At 42.8% G+C, this 23,255-nt stretch overlaps 1 protein-coding gene across 2 annotated transcripts in view; it reads right to left on the bottom strand.

Moving 5' to 3' along the window:
* The window catches only part of LOC121646286 (tumor necrosis factor alpha-induced protein 2-like), a 63,553-nt gene that overhangs the window by 39,792 nt on the left and 506 nt on the right, over positions 1 to 23,255 (bottom strand). Inside the window, exon 1 of one of the 2 annotated variants that reach the window (XM_041995194.1) lies at positions 10,181 to 10,336. The exons of the other annotated variant lie outside the window; for it this stretch is intronic. The gene's annotated coding sequence lies outside the window, so the exon portion shown is untranslated. Of the gene's footprint in view, positions 1 to 10,180; positions 10,337 to 23,255 lie in introns of those variants that run through there. 2 annotated transcript variants of the gene reach the window in all.

Here is a 23,255-nt window from a genome sequence, read left to right as displayed (position 1 = left end):
GACGTCAAAACTTCTGCGGTAGTGATGAGTTCACTCCCACAGACGGAGGAAACTGTCCGTCCGTGTGCAGACGAGCATAAATGGGCCTTTAGCGTTAGCTGCTAACGTGAGAATTATTCTAAAATTTCGAATAATGCATATTATCAAGAGGGGCCTTGTATCCATAAAGCTCCTCTCGGCAAAGCAAAGCAGCCAGGCCATCATTCTGCTGCCATGATGGTGGACAGGACAAGGCAGAAAAAACATAAAATCATCTCCTGCTTTTCTTGTGTGGTGGAGCATTTATTATGGGATGTTATTTCATCCAGATGTGGTTAAAAAAGGGGAAGAAATGCTGCAAACAGAAGGATCATTGCAGAAACAAGGAAATACCGTAAATACTTCCTTACAAGTGGAGTTAGGAGGAGTAACCCCCCTTTTAACTCTGGCTGCTATCGGCCGATTTGCATGATTGAGCCTCATTTTCATCATGTGATCCAGCACAATTACTGGGGTGATTCTGGTACCTTCACTTTCAGGGAAACATCCCCTGAAGATCTGATGTTTGATGGTTCTTTTCTTGGTTTATTTGGGTTTAAAAAGTAAAGTTCATGTTGTTTACAGGAGGGAGAACAAAAGAAAAAGCTTCTTTATGCCAGCCACAGAGGTCAATAAAAGTCTGGTCATCAGATGAGCGTCTTTTATTGATCAGACATGATGAGGAGCTTCTCTCAACCAGGAATCAATCCTCCCACATGTTCAAAAGAAAGAGACAAGGTGGTGCAGAGGTGGCTGATGGGACTTTGGAGCCAATAAAGTTGTTTTTATCAGAGCAGCTTAGCCGGTCAGTCTGGTTCCTGACCAGGTTTCTCTCTGATTACTCAGGAAAACAGTTGATTCTAGCAGAAAAATCCGATTTATGAGATCAAACTCGGCCTTTCTGAGCAAAATAACCATAAAATTTCCTGGATTCAGACGCTGTAGAAGCAGTGGAGGGGATATCCTCAAGGGCTGCGGTCCTGCAGGTTTTAGATGTTTCCTGCTCCGGCACACATGATTCGGATTAAATAGATCAAATACCTTATCAAGTTCTGCTTAGTGACTCATTGATTAGAATCAGGTGTGTTGGAGCAGGAAACATCTAGAACCTGCAGGACAAGGTCGGTGGGTTCCCCACCACCGATCTAAAGCTTGATGTTTTGGGTAAAACAATGAATTAAATCTCAAAGTGTGATGGATTTTCTGCTGCAGCTGATGCCTGCATCCTCCTCATGTTTATCTGTAAATCTGAAGCACGTTGTCCAGCCTGTTTCAACCAGCAGAAAGCAGCTAAACGAGCCGTGTCTGCAGATAAAACAAAGTCATGTGACTGAATGTTAATCAGCTTTCTGGTGTGGTTTAGATGTAATCATCATCAGAAGTGATCCTGGTACCAACATGTGGGAATCTAAGTGGATTTGTGGGTGTTGAGGTGACCTAGTGGTTAAATAAGCAGTGAATTTGCTCTTACGTCGGCTCTATCTACGTATACTGTGATTAAGCTTCTATGTAGTTGTCCAGGCCAATAAAAACAGAGCAATGAAGGCAGCTGAGCGAGGTGTTCATGTTCCGCTTGAGAGGAATTTAAAAGTGTTGGATTTACAATCTCTATCTACTTTGTCAGCTCTACCTGTATCTAAACAGGGTTAGACTTAGACACGGTTTTTTTCTGCGCATGTGCAAAAAAACTGCTTCACTTCTATCTTTTCAGCATCTTCCATTAAAAGGAGGAAGTGACGCCGTCACAATGTGAGCAGAACGGCAAATATAAAAATAGGATGTCGTGCAGCAGAAACTCAGTAAAAAGTTCACATGGTGTCCATTTAGCAGCTAATTAGCTCCTACATTAGCAGCTAACGCTAACACCAAAGCACATAGAAACCAAACATCCAACACTCGCCAGAGAGTTAGTGGACATTTTTTCATCATTTTTTTAAGTCCCTCATTCTGCAGTAAGATCTAATATTTAGTAGTTTTTGTGTAAATAATCTGGACTCGTAACAGCCGGATTTTATTCCTTAAACGTGCTGGTTGTCATGTAGAACGGCAGGTTTATTTAAACATGATAAATTCATGTCTTAATGATCATGTATTCAATGTTTTAGCTGTTAAACTGGAGGTGGATTTGTTATTGAATACAAATTAAACCAATATCTGAACGGCCCCGGGGCCACTTTACACTGGAGAAGGCTGAGAACTCCAGAGCTGTGAAACACCATCAGATCCAAGAGGACGGATTTTAGAAAACTGCTCTGGGCCGGCAGAGCTACAAATGACGTGACAACATCTCTGCATCCGACTCCGGACGTCTAAACCGAACAAGACCGGCGCCCACTTTTCCCACACAGAAAGTCTCATTTTTAATAACACTGCTCACAAAAAGCAGCCAATCAGGGACGGAGGCAGTGTGATGTAATCAGAGTCCAACAGGGCGGGAGCCAAAGGGGGAAGAAGTTCATGAGACGAGATCTGTCATTTCTATTTGTATATCTGTCATCAAACAGGAAGTTAAACTGGGGATGGGGGGGGTCTGTTCCAGAAAACAGCCATTCGTTCTTTCTTTCTTTTCTTTCATTCAAATATCTCTGCTTCTCTTCCTCTGCTAAGACATCCAGCCGTGTTTTAGTCTGACTTCATGAGGAGGAGGAGGAGGATGAAGAAACAGGAACCACTGTGGTGAAGAAATAAAAAGAAGGGAAGGAGAGTGATGGATGCACAAAGAAAGAAAGTTGAGTCTCCATTCATCCGTTTCTTCTCTGCTTCAATGAAGAAAAAACATCCTGATTCAAAGGAGTTCAAAGAAATCTGAGACCGTGTCAGTAAACGCAGCACTGCAGTAAAACAGAGACTGTGTCAGTGAACGCAGCACTGCAGTAAAACAGAGACTGTGTCAGTGAACGCAGCACTGCAGTAAAACAGAGACTGTGTCAGTGAACGCAGCGCTGCAGTAAAACAGAGACTGTGTCAGTGAACGCAGCGCTACAGTAAAACAGAGACTGTGTCAGTGAATGCAGCGCTACAGTAAAACAGAGACTGTGTCAGTGAACGCAGCACTGCAGTAAAACAGAGACTGTGTCAGTGAACGCAGCACTGCAGTAAAACAGAGACTGTGTCAGTGAATGCAGCGCTACAGTAAAACAGAGACTGTGTCAGTGAATGCAACACTGCAGTAAAACAGAGACCGTGTCAGTGAATGCAGCACTGCAGTAAAACAGAGACTGTGTCAGTGAACGCAGCACTGCAGTAAAACAGAGACTGTCAGTGAACGCAGCACTGCAGTAAAACAGAGACTGTGTCAGTGAACGCAACGCTGCAGTAAAACAGAGACCGTGTCAGTGAACGCAGCGCTGCAGTAAAACAGAGACCGTGTCAGTGAACGCAGCGCTGCAGTAAAACAGAGACCGTGTCAGTGAACGCAGCGCTGCAGTAAAACAGAGACCGTGTCAGTGAATGCAGCGCTACAGTAAAACAGATACCGTGTCAGTGAACGCAGCGCTACAGTAAAACAGAGACTGTGTCAGTGAACGCAACACTGCAGTAAAACAGAGACCGTGTCAGTGAACGCAACACTGCAGTAAAACAGAGACCGTGTCAGTGAATGCAGCGCTACAGTAAAACAGAGACCGTGTCAGTGAACGCAGCGCTACAGTAAAACAGACTGTGTCAGTGAACGCAACACTGCAGTAAAACAGAGACCGTGTCAGTGAACGCAACACTGCAGTAAAACAGAGACCGTGTCAGTGAATGCCGCGCTGCAGTAAAACAGAGACCGTGTCAGTGAACGCAGCGCTGCAGTAAAACAGAGACCGTGTCAGTGAACGCAGCACTGCAGTAAAACAGAGACCGTGTCAGTGAATGCAGCGCTACAGTAAAACAGATACCGTGTCAGTGAACGCAGCGCTACAGTAAAACAGAGACTGTGTCAGTGAACGCAACACTGCAGTAAAACAGAGACCGTGTCAGTGAACGCAACACTGCAGTAAAACAGAGACCGTGTCAGTGAATGCAGCGCTACAGTAAAACAGAGACCGTGTCAGTGAACGCAGCGCTACAGTAAAACAGACTGTGTCAGTGAACGCAACACTGCAGTAAAACAGAGACCGTGTCAGTGAACGCAACACTGCAGTAAAACAGAGACCGTGTCAGTGAATGCCGCGCTGCAGTAAAACAGAGACCGTGTCAGTGAACGCAGCGCTGCAGTAAAACAGAGACCGTGTCAGTGAACGCAACACTGCAGTAAAACAGAGACCGTGTCAGTGAACGCAGCGCTGCAGTAAAACAGAGACCGTGTCAGTGAACGCAGCGCTACAGTAAAACAGAGACCGTGTCAGTGAACGCAGCGCTGCAGTAAAACAGAGACCGTGTCAGTGAACGCAGCGCTGCAGTAAAACAGAGACCGTGTCAGTGAACGCAGCGCTGCAGTAAAACAGAGACCGTGTCAGTGAACGCAACACTGCAGTAAAACAGAGACCGTGTCAGTGAATGCCGCGCTGCAGTAAAACAGAGACCGTGTCAGTGAATGCAGCGCTACAGTAAAACAGAGACCGTGTCAGTGAACGCAGCGCTACAGTAAAACAGAGACCGTGTCAGTGAACGCAGCACTGCAGTAAAACAGAGACCGTGTCAGTGAATGCCGCGCTGCAGTAAAACAGAGACCGTGTAAGTGAACGCAGCGCTGCAGTAAAACAGAGACCGTGTCAGTGAACGCAGCGCTGCAGTAAAACATTACAAAGATGAACAGATCATCTGGATCAAAAGATCTGGTTTAGACTGGTTTAACTTGTATGTCTGATACGGTGTGTCCCAGTTCAGGGTCTGCACACTTCGAAGTCCAGATTCGTTGGCTACATACGTCATTGTGGCGTCAAACAATGTCCCATTTCGAAGAAGCCTCTGAATCCACCCTACAAATCCAAGCTGCATTTGCCCTCAAACGAAGGCTGCTGGTGATGCATCCTTCGCAGCCTCTTTTCTCCCAGAATTCATTGCACACATGATGGTGGCGAATCAGCAACCAAGCTCAGAAGAGTACTTTTTTTTTTTAAACCACACTTTAGTAGAAACCTGACAAAAGCAAGTAGGCTACAATAAAAACATCTTTGTTAAACGGTGGAGTTAAAATTCTGTAATATTTGATATTTGTGGATTTTTTAAGGGGATAATGAAGAGTCTACCAGCTGGAAAACAACAGAGCGCTGGACAGTTGTTTTACATCATTATCTGGTCGGTGTTAATGTTCACTAAAGTGTTTCATGATATGAAAACTCAGTAATTTCAGAGGTTTCAGTGATTCAACGTCCTACATTGCTGCTACGGGAAATTCTTGTTGGCTCGGTAGACTGTCCCATTTCACGAGTGTTAAGCGGACTTCGGAGTGTGTAGACTACATAGGACCCTCCATAGACTACATAGTCTATGTGTAGACCCTGAATTTGGACACACCTATAGATTCCAATTTGGACATAAACATGTGTCCTCTCAACACCTCTGAGCTTGTTATGGTGTCCCTCAGGGTTCTGGTTTAAGCCCGTTTCTATTCTCTTCATACACATTTCCACCATCAGGAAATAATTTATTTCACAATTATGCTGATGACACTCTGCTGTACTGATCCATGAAACGTGGAGAAAAACAATCAGCTGTGGAAGCTTAAAAACATCCAAACCTGGATGTTTTGGAAGTTTTTGTTGTTGAATTCAGATAAAACTGATCAAACAATTTTTGCCAGTGCTCTAGCCTGTACTACCAGGACATATCTTCTAATTATCATACTAAACATGTTTCTAGAGCTTTTAACCCTTTAATTCCTGTCCATATTCTCTCCACAATAACCAGTTTAACTTTTATGTTCTTGGTGTCTAGAGATACTTAGGGACATCCAGGAACCTTAAAGAGTGGTAGATGCTAAAAGCATGCTAACAACATGCTCACAATGATTCAGCAAGTTGATTTACCTTCAGTAGCTAAATTAACATTAAAGCAGCACTACTGAACTTTGTCAGATTTTCTCTCTTAGTTGCCCCCTAACGACGGCTAATCCATGATTGTCTTCATCCCGTCTCTTCTGTGAGATCTCTCCTAACGACTGCTAATCCAGCAGCATCTTTGTCCTGCCTTTGTCTCAGCCAGTAAAAGTCTCTTGTTCCTTCACTTTCTCTCTTTCTTTTCCACTCTGCCTCCAATAATGTCCTCTTATGTTTCTTTGATTAATCACCAAGGTGGCATTGAGAATGGCCAGTGTGTTGATATCCTATTGCTAGCATGTAATGTGGTACTCTAAAGCAAAATGTTGCTGAAACATGACTCAGCATTTTAAAGTTAGAGCGTTACATGATGTTTCTCTATGTTGGTCAAAGCTTCACCTCCTGGCTTTGGGAACATCTGAGTCTAACCTTTCAGAAACAGTTGAAAATAAACATTGTAATTCTGTTTAATTAGTTTTTATAGAAGCTGATAATGTCATTTTTCAGTCCTTATGAGGACCATTTTGGATTAAAAGGGTTAATCTGCTAAATATTTCCAGATCAGAGGCACCTTGTCTCAAAGAGACGCTGAAGGACTGATTCATGTGTTCATCACATCCAGGATTAAAACTATAATCCAATTTTCTCTGGATACCCAAATAATTAACATAAAATCATTGTAGTGTTTCTTCAGAGACTCTATCTGGTAAATCCACAATGATCCATGATAACAGCATTATTTATCACATTTCACCATAAAAACATCACCATCACTACTATGTTGCTAAGAGACCTCTATTTAGACCTGGACATGATGATGAAGCCACTTCCTGTCAGACTTTCCACCAATCAGAGAGCTTAGATTGACGGTAACGTCCAATCAGGAGCAGCCAAAGATCAACCAGTGAGCAGAAAGTTCTATGTGTGTGTGAAAAGAAGAAAAATAATGCTCCTCTATGGCTGGAATAAAGCCAAGAAGACGTTTCTGATGCACGGTGGCGCCACAAAGCAGCTGCTACAGACTGGTTTATACTGGGATTAAAAGCTGTTACAGACTGGTTTATACTGGGATTAAAAGTTGCTACAGACTGGTTTATACGGGTATTAAAAGCTGTTACAGACTGGTTTATACTGGGATTTAAAGCTGCTACAGACTGGTTTATACTGGGATTAAAAGCTGCTACACACTGGTTTATACTGGGATTAAAAGCTGCTACAGACTGGTTTATACTGGGATTTAAAGCTGCTACAGACTGGTTTATACTGGGATTAAAAGCTGCTACAGACTGGTTTATACTGGGATTAAAAGCTGCTACAGACTGGTTTATACTGGGATTAAAAGCTGCTACAGACTGGTTTATACTGGGATTAAAAGCTGCTACAGACTGGTTTATACTGGGATTAAAAGCTGCTATAGACTGGTTTATACTGGGATTAAAAGCTGTTACAGACTGGTTTATACTGGGATTAAAAGCTGCTACAGACTGGTTTATACTGGGATTTAAAGCTGCTACACACTGGTTTATACTGGGATTAAAAGCTGCTACAGACTGGTTTATACTGGGATTAAAAGCTGCTACAGACTGGTTTATACTGGGATTTAAAGCTGCTACACACTGGTTTATACTGGGATTTAAAGCTGCTACACACTGGTTTATACTGGGATTAAAAGCTGTTACAGACTGGTTTATACTGGGATTAAAAGCTGCTACAGACTGGTTTATACTGGGATTAAAAGCTGCTACAGACTGGTTTATACTGGGATTAAAAGCTGCTACACACTGGTTTATACTGGGATTAAAAGCTGCTACACACTGGTTTATACTGGGATTAAAAGCTGCTACAGACTGGTTTATACTGGGATTAAAAGCTGCTACAGACTGGTTTATACTGGGATTAAAAGCTGCTACAGACTGGTTTATACTGGGATTAAAAGCTGTTACAGACTGGTTTATACTGGGATTAAAAGCTGCTACAGACTGGTTTATACTGGGATTAAAAGCTGCTACAGACTGGTTTATACTGGGATTAAAAGCTTCTACAGACTGGTTTATACTGGGATTAAAAGCTGTTACAGACTGGTTTATACTGGGATTAAAAGCTATTACAGACTGGTTTATACTGGGATTAAAAACTGCTACAGACTGGTTTATACTGGGATTAAAAGCTGCTACAGACTGGTTTATACTGGGATTAAAAGCTGTTACAGACTGGTTTATACTGGGATTAAAAGCTATTACAGACTGGTTTATACTGGGATTAAAAACTGCTACAGACTGGTTTATACTGGGATTAAAAGCTGCTACAGACTGGTTTATACTGGGATTAAAAGATGCTACAGACTGGTTTATACTGGGATTAAAAGCTTCTACAGACTGGTTTATACTGGGATTAAAAGCTGTTACAGACTGGTTTATACTGGGATTAAAAGCTATTACAGACTGGTTTATACTGGGATTAAAAACTGCTACAGACTGGTTTATACTGGGATTAAAAGCTGCTACAGACTGGTTTATACTGGGATTAAAAGATGCTACAGACTGGTTTATACTGGGATTAAAAGCTGCTACAGACTGTTTTATACTGGGATTAAAAGCTGCTACAGACTGGTTTATACTGGGATTAAAAGCTGCTACAGACTGGTTTATACTGGGATTAAAAGCTGCTACAGACTGGTTTATACTGGGACTAAAAGCTGCTACACACTGGTTTATACTGGGATTAAAAGCTGCTACAGACTGGTTTATACTGGGATTAAAAGCTGCTACAAACTGGTTTATACTGGGATTAAAAGCTGCTACACACTGGTTTATACTGGGATTAAAAGTTGTTACAGACTGGTTTATACTGGGATTAAAAACTGCTACAGACTGGTTTATACTGGGATTAAAAGCTGCTACAGACTGGTTTATACTAGGATTAAAAGTTGTTACAGACTGGTTTATACTGGGATTAAAAGATGCTACACACTGGTTTATACTGGGATTAAAAGCTGCTACAGACTGGTTTATACTGGGATTAAAAGCTGCTACACACTGGTTTATACTGGGATTAAAAACTGCTACAGACTGGTTTATACTGGGATTAAAAGCTGTTACAGACTGGTTTATACTGGGATTAAAAGCTGCTACAGACTGGTTTATACTGGGATTAAAAGCTGCTACAGACTGGTTTATACTGGGATTAAAAGCTGTTACAGACTGGTTTATACTGGGATTAAAAGCTGCTACAGACTGGTTTATACTGGGATTAAAAGCTGCTACACACTGGTTTATACTGGGATTAAAAGCTGTTACAGACTGGTTTATACTGGGATTAAAAGCTGTTACAGACTGGTTTATACTGGGATTAAAAGCTGCTACAGACTGGTTTATACTGGGATTAAAAGCTGCTACAGACTGGTTTATACTGGGATTAAAAGCTGCTACAGACTGGTTTATACTGGGATTAAAAGCTGTTACAGACTGGTTTATACTGGGATTAAAAGCTGCTACACACTGGTTTACACTGGGATTAAAAGCTGCTACACACTGGTTTATACTGGGATTAAAAGCTGCTACACACTGGTTTATACTGGGATTAAAAGCTGTTACAGACTGGTTTATACTGGGATTAAAAGCTGCTACAGACTGGTTTATACTGGGATTAAAAGCTGCTACAGACTGGTTTATACTGGGATTAAAAGCTCCAGCTGTACAGACTGGTTTCATTTTAAAAAGACTATAATAAATTCATGGAAAATGGCTGGAGTGAAAATGTCCTCAGATGGTGAAGGAGTCACTGTGTGTAGGATCATAATAAACTTGCTGAATAATGAGAAGTCAGAAATGACCTCCACCAGGTCGGTTAATCACTGACTTTTCATGCTGCCTCAAACGCACCGACCAAAGTCATCAGAGTCCATCTAGAAGCTTCATTCAGAACCCGAACAGAATCTCAGAACCGCGCCAGAACATGTCAGAACCACCGGAGCCAAACATGCATCTAGTTCAGGTTTCATATTCAAATGTTTAAAAAATACACTTTCAGCTGCTCACATGAGACAATCTGAAGTTTTTTTTTCTTTTCTTCTTCTATTAAATAAATCACATTCAGTCGCTTTAACCTCCGCTGACAGAATAATCAGATGTTCTGGAAAAACGTTCCTAATTGAAGTTTTCTTCCAGCTGAAAGCTGCACGCGCCTGTCTGTATACTCACAGCTTGGAGACATGTCTGCGGATCAGCGGCTCAGTCTTGGACCAGAATCTGGGCTGGACGCGTCCTGAGCGGCGACACCAGTTTTGAGGTTCGGGGAAATAATTCCGGAGCTCGGCGAGATCCACCAGCTGACTGCTCACACACACACATACTGAAACATGAGCACGCTGAGTGCGTGTAGAAGGCGTGTCATCGCGCTGAGCTGACGCACAGATAAAAGAGGCGCACGAGCCGTTAAATGGTGCTTATTTATTTATATATTATACATATAAAGATCATATTGTATGAAATAAGGGAAAAAATTAAACTAAAGTGGACATATGATGTTAAAATCTAATTTAGTAAAAGCAAACAGGTAATGATATTTTTCATAAACAACTGTTTACTTCATGATCTTGTGTTTTTAATCTCCTGCACAAATACTTTCACTCTGTTGAAAGAAAAAACTTTTAACCAAACAATCCGTTTGATCGGTGTCACGTGTTTAAGCCTTACTTTTTCCATTTATTTACAACTGTATAAAAGAAAAAAGTTGAAAAGTAAAAAGGGGAAAAACAAAAGAAAACTGGAATAAAATAAAATACAATGAAATATTAAATAAATTAATTACAATTAATACAAAAATGAATGATAAAGCATAAATAAATAAATAAATAATGTGATCTCTAAAGCAAGGTCTCGGACTAAAGAGAGGGGTCCGGACTGAAGCGTGGGGCCTGGAATAAAGCGAGGGGTCTGGAATAAAGCGAGGGGTCTGGAATAAAGCGAGGGGCCTGGAATAAAGCGAGGGGTCTGGAATAAAGCGAGGGGCCCGGAATAAAGCGAGGGGCCCGGAATAAAGCGAGGGGCCTGGAACAAAGCGAGGGGTCTGGAATAAAGCGAGGGGTTTGGAATAAAGCGAGGGGCCTGGAATAAAGCGAGGGGTCTGGAATAAAGCGAGGGGTCTGGAATAAAGCGAGGGGCCTGGAATAAAGCGAGGGGTCTGGAATAAAGCGAGGGGTCTGGAATAAAGCGAGGGGCCTGGAATAAAGCGAGGGGTCTGGAATAAAGCGAGGGGCCCGGAATAAAGCGAGGGGTCCGGAATAAAGCGAGGGGTCCGGAATAAAGCGAGGGGCCTGGAATAAAGCGAGGGGCCTGGAATAAAGCGAGGGGTCTGGAATAAAGCGAGGGGTCTGGAATAAAGCGAGGGGCCTGGAATAAAGCGAGGGGCCTGGAATAAAGCGAGGGGCCTGGAATAAAGCGAGGGGTCTGGAATAAAGCGAGGGGCCTGGAATAAAGCGAGGGGTCTGGAATAAAGCGAGGGGCCTGGAATAAAGCGAGGGGCCTGGAATAAAGCGAGGGGCCTGGAATAAAGCGAGGGGCCTTCCAGGTCTCCTGCATGCAGGTGTGCTGTAAGTCTCACTCCGACCTTCGTCTTTGACCTCAAACTACTTCCTGTTTCCCAGGATTTTCACCTCTCTCTTCCACATTTTCTCCATCAGTCTTCATTCAGCAGCAGCTTGATTACAACATAGTGTGTGTGTGTGTGTGTGTGTGTGTGTGCGTGCATGCGTGCGTGCATGCAGGTGTGTGTGTTGTATGACTCAGTTTACACAGTGCCATGGTGAGGATGTAAATCATTAGATCTTAATGTAAAATCTCGTGGCTAGTGAAGGTCAGGTTGAGGTGAAAACCAGAACAGAAACGAAGAAAAAACGATTTTTACTCCACAAACTTCAGATTTAGCTTCCAGCCACCGACTCTGCTGCTTCCAGACGTTCATTTCCACTTTCAGACATTTTTCAGATTTTTCTTTCAGACAATCATGAAGCAGATTCATTTTCTGTTCAGAACAGCAGCAAGAGTCTGAGCAAGACATCAGCACTCGAACGCACCACAAGGACTGTGTTCGGCCATCAATCAGACACTAAACACAACTCATAAAAGATTTGCTTCAACAATCATTAACGGCTCTCAACACAGAGTCAACATGACGTCACGGAGCTTTTATTTTTATCTTTGTGTTCAGGAACAAGAGGAAGGATCTGAACAGCAGAACCCGGTGGAGCCACAAGGTGATGGAGAGAAAATCGACTCAGTATCGTCATTGTAAACAGTTTAACCCGTTTTAATGCATAACTTTGGATTCGTACAAATGTGTGTTCAGATGCACATGCACATATCTAGAAATGAAATATGTAACATAAATGTCCATGTGCACAAATGACAAAATACACAAATCCAAACGACCCAGTTTTCCACAGAATTATCAGAATTATCATAACAAAGGAGGATAAAGTCATTTATGGTGGATTCCGTTCACCATCATGACAAAGCACCTCAGCACTGAGATAATACCGCATTTAGATTTTTAACATGACCTGAGCAAAAACTTTGTTGGTTAAGAATGAATTAATAACAAAAATAAAACATTAATTCCACAGATTAAATGGTAAACGGACTGTACTTATACAGCACTGTTTTTACTCATGTTGACCACTCAAAGCGTTTTAACACTGCAAGTCACATCCACCCATTAACACACACTCATACAGCAGCTGCCAACCCCACCAGGCACCGGGCATCCAGGACGGCCAGATGCAGGTGAGTAGAGGAGGGGGAGGAGGAGGGAGGAGGACAGTGGGAGAGCCCAGACCCACCTGCATCGACCGACCCATCCACCTCCAAGAGAGGGGGCCACCGCTGGGCACCAGAGCCCAGAACCCCCACCAAGCCCGCCCCAGTGCCAATGCCCACCGGCCCAGGCCTCACCAGTGACCACACCCACCACCACAAGGTGACCCCAACCGCAGACCCCATCAGACCCCGACAGGGCCAGAAAAAGAGCCGCCCCCATAGCGGAGTAGCCCAGTATTAAATCTCCAGTTTCTAGCTGCTGGCTTATTGTTCTTGTTTCTGAGTGAATGATACTGGTACGTGATCGCTGATGCTAATAGGATGGATTCTGATTTCTGACATGTCATTCATCAGCGAGCTGCTAGTTAAGAAATAATCTAATCTAGAATAGGAATGGTGGACTGAAGAGAAGAAGGTGTATTCTCTTAGTGTCCGATGGTGAGAGCAGTGTTCATGTCAACAGAAGCTGCTGACAGTTTCCAACACAACAAACCAAACATCTGGAATCATCTGAAATTGATAAGAATGGAGAAAGATCGAATGAGGTTCATCTGTATCAGAAGACTCAGCTACTGAGGCACCATGGTAAATCCTGGGTGCTAACAAAACTAGCACAACTGTTGGATTTCACAGAGCGTTTTAACATAACTGTAATAATCTGGTCCGATAGTTATAATTAACCACTTCTGAAATGTAATATACGGAAATCCTGGTTTACATTTTCCAGTTATCTGCTAATGTGGGAGCCCACTGTCTTAGCATTAGCTGCTAATGTGGGAGCCCACTGTCTTAGCATTAGCTGCTAATGTGGGAGCCCACTGTCTTAGCATTAGCTGCTAATGTGGGAGCCCACTGTCTTAGCATTAGCTGCTAATGTGGGAGCCCACTGTCTTAGCATTAGCTGCTAATGTTGGAGCCCACTGTCTTAGCATTAGCTGCTAATGTGGGAGCCCACTGTCTTAGCATTAGCTGCTAATGTGGGAGCCCACTGTCTTAGCATTAGCTGCTAATGTGGGAGCCCACTGTCTTAGCATTAGCTGCTAATGTGGGAGACTGCAGTCTTAAGGCCCATTTATGCTCCCTTACATGCGTAAATAGCAACGTCCATTTCAAAGGTTGTCATTGCCATCTTCATACTTCCATGTGTCATTTGTGTTTCTTTGGTAAGTCAGTTCACTAGTGGGCAGTGCTAAGTTCAGAGTCCACTTCCGCAAGCCGACGTCAGTTTCAGACACCATTTAGCAGTGAAAATGCATCACTATCAAGTTGTTTCCATCTGCCAACACGCCCTAAACACTCACATACAATCTTTATTCAAAAGCGCACAATTTTTACAGGTGTTCTCGTCTTCATTCTTCTTCTGCTTTTTTGTTGCCTTCTTGTTCCTCTTCTTTGCTGGTTTGTTTCTTTCACTGGTCGCATATCAGCTCAGCACTGCCCTCATGATTTCTGGTGGTTTTGCTCCATCTTCTATTTCAAGCGACAGATAGCTAAGGTCCCTGAAAACAGACCAAATTACGCATGTAACCGACACAAAACGGTCCTGCTGTCTGCGTATCTGTTTTCTGCGTCGAGCATAAATGCACCTTTAGCGTTAGCTGCTAATGTGGGAGCTAAGCTACTGCTAAACAGACTATATACCGTATAAATGTTTTACTTTGTTTTATACTCTAACTTCCGTTTTTTCTTTGTGTTCTACTTTTTAATAGAAGATGTTGAAAAGACGGAAGTGACAGATTTTTGCACAGGCTTAAAAAAACTAAATGAATCGGATATACAGGTTAAAATGCAGGAAGATATCAGAGTATTGGTTAGAAATCTAGGTGTTAGTCTGGTTTGTCATAATCAGACTCTGCATTGTGTATGATGACTTGAATAATCTGACAACTTCAGAAACCAGGAAGTTATTAGACTGAAAAACAGCTTTTATTCCAGATCTGTCACATCCATGAACTCTGCATCCAGAGTCAGACTGTTTATCCAATAAAATAAAGAACTAAAAATATTCTGACCTCATGATACACATGAAATCATCCAATGATCATGTGGACTTTGTGAAACTAACAATCAAGCACTTTGTTTATGTTAATATTACAGCATCATGACATCAGCATGTTTTCAGTAATAACTACTAACTTAATCCTATAGAAATATGGTATTTTCAAATTATTATTCATGTTCATGAGAACAGAAAATAACAGTCAAAAATATCCAGATTACGTGCTGTTATTTTTGTCATTAATCACAAAGGACCTTCTCTTCAAATATGTTTCTGTCCCCTGGAGATGATATCCTTAATCTGATCCCAGTCCCCCTTGTCCTTGTGATCCAGGATCAGATCCCGGCTCCATGAGGACTGTTGCATAACTGTGACCAACATATCTACTCTGTTTAATCTCCACAGGAGTCGGCTGGGGACAGGACATGGAAAGACAAAGGCCACAGAGCTGAAGAGCCAAACATCGTCCCAGTCAATCAAGCCTGAACTCACTCCCATGAAAAAACACATGTGCCATCATCTCTGGGGTCCCTCCACATCCACAAGTTTACTTTACATCCAAACTTTTCTACAAAAATTCAGTGAAATCTGGAGAAAATTTAAACATGTGAGTTAAGACACCAGACTGCAGGTTCTGAGTGTTTTTCTTTGCCCTGTACGGAGAAAAAATCTTTTAGCATAACTAATGTCAGAAGCATCACTGAGATGTTTTCATTGTGAAATGAAGCTGCAAACTGAGAAATATGAAGACCAGTCCGACATTTTCATGAAGAGGTAAACTCAGAGATCAGTCTCTGGTGTGTACAGTAAACATGAAGCTGCAGCAGCAGGTTAGTGTGTTAGGAAATTCTCAGTTGTCACCACAACACTACATCCGGTTAAAACAAAGATGGTTTTACTCTCTGACATTGATCAAATCTAAAGATATTTAAGGTTTAGTTACAAAACATTTTGAGTCTGAACACCTGGTAGATGCTAAGCTAAGCTACAACTGCAGATTAGCTTGTTAGCAAAGTCTTCTCTGTCTGTTCCTCAGTTTTCACAACATTGAACCTGGTTCATAGAAAGATATATTGGTTTCCTCTCTCACTTTAATCAAAGACGTTTCATATCTAAAGTCTGGTGACTTGAAACCGTTTGACCCTGAACTCCAGAGCGCCTGGTAGTTGAGCTAAGCTCAACATTAAACCTGGTTTGAACAAAGCATTGCTGATTTTACTCTCTGACTTGGATCCAATCTAAAGATATTTAATATATCTAAAGTTTGGTGACAGAACATTTTGACCATGACATTTTGCTAAGTTAAGCTAACTAGCTGCAGCAGATTAGCTTGTTAGCAAATTTATTTCAGTTCTTTCTCCATTATCACTGCAATACTAATCCTGATTCAAATGAAGAATAGTTGATTTTACTCTGATTTTGATCAAACTGATGACATAAACATTTTGACTTCAACGCTAAGCTAAGCAAATTAGCTGCAGCGACAGGTTAGCTTGTAGACAAAGCATTTTCAGTGTATTCTTCAGTTGTCATCACAACTCTAAACACAAGTCAAATAAAAAGAAGTTGGTTTCAGACTGAAGTGAAGCTAACTACCTTCAGCAAACACAAAACCTGAAAATAGGAGTCAGAACTGGATATTTCTGCTGCATGTGACTAAGCTGGATCCTGCTCCATTAAGTCAGGATGAAACTCCCGATGGAGTTTAAATTACAGAAGAAACCGTTGCTGAAAACAGGAAGTGATATTTGCTCTGACAGTTACAGCGCCTGTAAGTCACACAGACGTTAAACAAGTAAATTCATTCACCTCCATTTAATCCAGAGTTCTTCAGACATAATTACACAACATGTTGTTGTGTAACTCTGTCCAGCATGCCAGAACATTTTCATCTTCTTCTCTTAAACCTCTCTGACTTTTCCACTTCCCCTTCATACTCTTCATACCAGACAACAAAGTGATTCATGAAAAACTTTACTGCAGGCATATGTTCAAACTCTCTGTTCCTCCGTACGTCTCACCAGAAAATGTGTAGTTTTAACATTTGTTCACACGTCAGAAATAACATCTGAGGTCAGAAACTGTAACATGACGACAGAAGCGGCAATCATAGACAGTTAAACTGTTGTGTCCATGAGAAAGTAGAGTTTCATCCACCAAAGCCTTCCTGTCGCCTGTCAGCATCATAACTTCACAAGCACCAACGTCATCGCCTCACAGCGGGAATACGAGCGTGATGGAAGCCCATGAGATCACGTTGTCGGGCAGCCTGATGGTAAGTTGTCCAAACAGCAGCCTGCCAGAATGAAGTTCTCATCTTCAACCCTCTAGAAATGTCAAAGATCCAACAAAAACATCTGCAAGCTGAAACAAAACTGACTGAACTGAGAGTGTCCTGAGTTTCAACTCTGCTTCTCTAAGAAGACAGTTTAGAATAACCTCAACAGATTTTGTTCGCCAAAATATTCATTTTAAAAGAGAAGTTGTCAGGGAAAAGCATGTTTACTGATCCATAGAGTGAAAATGTAGTAAACCATATTTTAAAGGCTTGGTTGTAAGATGTTCAATAAAAAATGATAAAAAAAAAAAAATAATAATAATAAAAACGTTAATAAAGGCCAGAAGTAGTTCATGAACCAGGCATGACGGGGTTAATGATGGGCTCAGGAATACTACACACACGTTCAAAATAAGTTCAAGAGCTGGAAAAGTTACTCTGGTCATCATGTGAAATCCCAGATTTTTTCACTTCCAGATACCTGGAATTAAATGTTTGCTGGTTTTATAAATCCACTGAGATCTGGAAGTTACTGAATGTGTAAATATGTAAATAAAATAACAAACTGAAAAAAGTAACGAAATATCAATTAAAGTAGATAAAAAGTAGAAAAATAGAAAATAACATAGATAATGATATATAAAATACATTTAATATATATGAAATTAATAAGTTTTATTAAAAAATCTAAAACTGATCATCTTAATGAATGAATTAAAAAAATATATTAAATATATTCTATACATTTTTCTAGAAATATATATATTTATAATAAAAATATGTATTTATAAAAATAATAATAAAAAAAAAATATGTTAACAAATAAACAAAAGATTTAAAGTGTTTAACTGAGCTATAATATTGCTGAAACTTGACTTATTTTCCTACAGAAATTTCAGGTTGTTCGTAACATTTTCTAGAAGGAAAGTTAATTAAATGTAAACATCTTGATGATCTACTTGTTCTTCTTTGTACTGAAATAATGAGAAAAATTAGGAGCTTTTATTATTTATAGGTTACAATGTTGATATTTTACAGGCCTGACCAACTCAACTGAACTGAAATGTAAATCGACATCCTGGTTTGGGTTCTTTTGGCTGAAAAATGATTCCACAGGGGGGTAAAATGTTTTAAAAAGTTTGAGAGCCACTGCATTGATAAATAAAGCTAAGTATCATCAGCATAACTGTGGAAATTTATTAGTTTTACATTAGTTTTCTGATGATTTTGCCCAATGAAGCTTGACTGAAAACAAAAGTGATCCGAGAACAAATTCCTGAGGAGCACCATAAATGATTAGGGACTGTGAGGAGAACAAACTGGAATCTAAACCAGTCCAAACCGGAACCCTGGATCCTGATGAGACCTTCAAGTCTCTGTGATAATGTTAAAGACCAGAAGCAATGAGAAGATGGGTTGTAGTTTGAGAGCTGCGATGGTCCCTGAGCTCCACACGACTCGGGGAAGCGTTTCTCTCTGGAATAACCTCCTGAGGAAAGAGGAAAGTTGTGCTACTGAGTCAGCATTTATCAGTTTATTAAAAGGATGTGTTTGTTGTTTAATGGGGTCAGTGGGTCAAAAAAACAGAAGTTGTTACAGTCAAAAAGCTGAGAGAGGATTTTTATTTTGCTGCTGTCATTGGTTTTTATGAGGTTTCATAAGAGAAAGAATGAAAACACTGAATAAACCCAGAGATCAAAAAAAGGATTTTCTGACTACGTTTCATCGTATCTTCATAGCAAAATGTCCCACATTACACAAAACATGAGGACCTCTGGCTTCCGCTGTTGTTACTCGCCCCGGTTCTAGAAGGTGGACCCGATGAAGAGGATGACCCGGTTCTAGAAGGCGGACCTGATAAAGAGGATGACCCGGTACTAGAAGGTGGACCTGATGAAGAGGACAACCCGGTTCTAGAAGGCGGTCCTGATGAAGAGGACGACCCGGTTCTAGAAGGTGGACCCTATGAAGAGGACGACCCGGTACTAGAAGGTGGTCCTGATGAAGAGGACGCCCCGGTTCTAGAAGGTGGACCCGATGAAGAGGATGACCCGGTTCTAGAAGGCGGACCCTATGAAGAGGACGACCCGGTACTAGAAGGTGGACCCGATGAAGAGGATGACCCGGTTCTAGAAGGTGGACCCTATGAAGAGGACGACCCGGTTCTAGAAGGTGGTCCTGATGAAGAGGACGCCCTGGTTCTAGAAGGTGGACCCGATGAAGAGGATGACCCGGTTCTAGAAGGCGGACCTGATGAAGAGGACAACCCGGTACTAGAAGGTGGACCTGATGAAGAGGACAACCCGGTACTTGAAAGTGGTCCTGATGAAGAGGATGACCCGGTTCTAGAAGGCGGTCCCTATGAAGAGGACGACCCGGTAGTAGAAGGTGGACCCTATGAAGAGGACGACCCGGTAGTAGAAAGTGGTCCTGATGAAGAGGATGACCCGGGTCTAGAAGGCGGTCCTGATGAAGAGGACGACCCGGTTCTAGAAGGTGGACCCTATGAAGAGGACGACCCGGTTCTAGAAGGCGGACCTGATGAAGAGGACGACCCGGTTCTAGAAGGTGGACCCTATGAAGAGGACGACCCGGTTCTAGAAGGCGGTCCTGATGAAGAGGACAACCCGGTACTAGAAGGCGGACCCTATGAAGAGGACGACCCGGTTCTAGAAGGTGGACCCTATGAATAGGACGACCCGGTTCTAGAAGGCGGTCCTGATGAAGAGGACAACCCGGTACTAGAAGGCGGACCCTATGAAGAGGATGACCCGGTTCTAGAAGGCGGACCTGATGAAGAGGACGACCCGGTTCTAGAAGGTGGACCCTATGAAGAGGACGACACGGTTCTAGAAGGTGGACCCTATGAAGAGGACGACCCGGTTCTAGAAGGCGGACCTGCTGAAGAGGACGACCCGGTACTAGAAGGTGGACCCGATGAAGAGGATGACCCGGTTCTAGAAGGTGGACCCTATGAAGAGGACGACCCGGTTCTAGAAGGTGGTCCTGATGAAGAGGACGCCCTGGTTCTAGAAGGTGGACCCGATGAAGAGGATGACCCGGTTCTAGAAGGCGGACCTGATGAAGAGGACAACCCGGTACTAGAAGGTGGACCTGATGAAGAGGACAACCCAGTACTAGAAAGTGGTCCTGATGAAGAGGACGACCCGGTTCTAGAAGGCGGTCCCTATGAAGAGGACGACCCGGTAGTAGAAGGTGGACCCTATGAAGAGGACGACCCGGTAGTAGAAAGTGGTCCTGATGAAGAGGATGACCCGGTTCTAGAAGGCGGTCCTGATGAAGAGGACGACCCGGTTCTAGAAGGTGGACCCTATGAAGAGGACGACCCGGTTCTAGAAGGCGGACCTGATGAAGAGGACGACCCGGTTCTAGAAGGTGGACCCTATGAAGAGGACGACCCGGTTCTAGAAGGCGGTCCTGATGAAGAGGACAACCCGGTACTAGAAGGCGGACCCTATGAAGAGGACGACCCGGTTCTAGAAGGTGGACCCTATGAAGAGGACGACCCGGTTCTAGAAGGTGGACCCTATGAATAGGACGACCCGGTTCTAGAAGGCGGTCCTGATGAAGAGGACAACCCGGTACTAGAAGGCGGACCCTATGAAGAGGATGACCCGGTTCTAGAAGGCGGACCTAATGAAGAGGACGACCCGGTTCTAGAAGGTGGACCCTATGAAGAGGACGACCCGGTTCTAGAAGGTGGACCCTATGAAGAGGACGACCCGGTTCTAGAAGGCGGACCTGCTGAAGAGGACGACCCGGTTCTAGAAGGCGGACCCTATGAAGAGGACGACCCGGTTCTAGAAGGCGGACCTGATGAAGAGGACGACCCGGTTCTAGAAGGCGGACCTGATGAAGAGGACGACACGGGTCTAGAAGGCGGACCCTATGAAGAGGACGACCCGGTTCTAGAAGGCGGACCTGATGAAGAGGACGACCCGGTTCTAGAAGGTGGACCTGATGAGTTTAAATTTCATGTTAAAAGAAAGTTCTAATATTTTGCTGCTCAGAACAAAAGCAGCTGAACAGAAAAGTGTGATGATGTTTAAATTCAGAGTAAAAACAACTCCTTGTCGTCCTTCTTTCCAGAGAGCTGAAGGTTGCAGGAGTTGAAGAACAACATCTGCTGTATGAACTCATCCGGGGAAACGCCAGAGCAGAGAAAACGAAAACAGGAAATGCAGAATGAGAACGTGGAGCAAACGTGTGGTGGTGACTGGCGACCTTCATGGAGGCCAAGCTGTCAGCGCTGTTCTCATTGCTTCCAGTTGCTTCTTGTTTCCGGTCTGACGGGCGTTAGCCTCCAGCTGGAGGATCGCCAAAGATGACCAAACACTCGCATCAAACTCAGAAGTGAAAGTCGGGATCCCAGGACTGTGGAGGAGGGAAGGAGCAGGACTGATCAGGCGTATCGACCACTGGGCTTGACTTAGTGTGTATGATTCACATGTTGATTTAAAGTATGCTCATCAGGAGGAGCTGTATATAAACATATAATATACAATATATAATAATTAAAGATTCAGGGTCAACTTGTCTTTTTAATAAACAAGTGACTGTTTATCTAAAAATTTTTATTCCCAGTAGAAGATAAAAACATGTCAGAATGAAACGGAGACGTTTCACCATGAGATGAAAATATGAGCTGATAGTGAATCTGATGGAAAAAGTTGGAACAGGAGCAACAAAAGGCTGGAAAAGTACCTGGTACAAACCAGAAACACCTGGAGGAGCATTGGACAACTAACCAGGTTACCTGGTAACAGGTCAGTAACATGACTGGTATAAAAGGAGCATTTCAGAGAGGCAGAGTCTCTCAGATGGAAAGATGGACAGAGCTTCACCAATCTGAGACAAACTGGATCTAAAACTGTGGAACAATTTCAGAAAAATGTTCCTCAGACTTTGAAGATCCTCCATCTACAGTGTAGAATATCATCAGAAGATTCAGAGAATCAGGAGGAATCTCTGTGTGCAGGGTACAAGGCTGGTGATATTGGGACTCTTTGTCATCCCTGAAACCCACAAATGCAGGTTAAAGCTCCATCATGCAGAGAAGAAGCCAGATGTGAACAGGATCCAGAACCAGCTTCTTCCGTCTTCTCTGGACCAAAGCTCATTTAAAATGGTCTGAGGCAAAGTGGAAACCTGGATGAAGATGTCAACTAGTTTGGGGAAAGCATGGACGGCGTGTCCTGCAGACTAAGGGCTGGAAAACACTTGCTGTTACGTCCACGTATGTATCATGGCTGCCATGTGTTCCTGGTGTTTTTAAAAGTTAAGGTGGAAATGAATATGTATTTAAATAAAATACGGTTAAAACGTTGGTTATAAACATGAATATTTCCTGGTTGTTCCACAAATCCCAGCAGCTTCTGTCCAAACCGGGACTCCGAGAGAACATGATGGGATCAGGACTTAATCCTTTCTTTGTGTTTCCCAGCTGAATCGTACCGGACTGGTAAACCTGGACTTCATGTCTGAATTCTGGTCCAGGAAAATCCTTCAGCTAAAATCCTGTCAGGGTTTGTGGGATGAGGACCGTTTCAGGCCTGTGGGAAACATCTGAAACCTGCAGGACATCTCCACTCCTGCACTAATGTGACTTCAGCTAATCCAAAATGCTGCCGCTCGTGTCCTCACAAAGACCAAAAATAGGAAACATATAACTCTGGTTCTCGCATCGCTACACTGATGAGTGGTGGACTTTAACTGGAACTAATCCTGATCCCTGGTTCTGGTTCTGGTTCAGATCTGATTTGCTGCTGACACCATGAGCCACTGAGACTTCTCTGGGTCCAGAGTTTAAACTCAACATTTAGTTCTTCTGCTGCTGATATCAGGAACAAACCTGCAGAAAACCTGAAGTCCAGACCTGGAGAGTCCTGGAAAACCTGAAATCTGATTCAAACCTGGAGAGTCCTGGAAAACCTGAAATCTGATTCAGACCTGGAGAGTCCTGGAAAACCTGAAATCTGATTCAGACCTTGGTTCTGAACCATCAGGTCTGAAATGTTTGTCTTAATGAACTGAGTTATCTGGACATGTTTCCTGTTGACGTGTTTGTCTCATTTGTCCTTCGCTGTATTTATTGTTTCCATTTCATTTCATTTGGTCCTGTTAACGTGTTCTAGTTCCTCGTATGTAATCATCCTGCACCC

The sequence above is a fragment of the Melanotaenia boesemani genome, chromosome 9 (genome assembly GCF_017639745.1).
Source record: "Melanotaenia boesemani isolate fMelBoe1 chromosome 9, fMelBoe1.pri, whole genome shotgun sequence".
NCBI classification, from domain to species: domain Eukaryota; kingdom Metazoa; phylum Chordata; class Actinopteri; order Atheriniformes; family Melanotaeniidae; genus Melanotaenia; species Melanotaenia boesemani.
The sequence above is the reverse complement of the archived record's forward strand: the minus strand, read 5'-3'. Positions and strand labels throughout refer to the sequence as shown.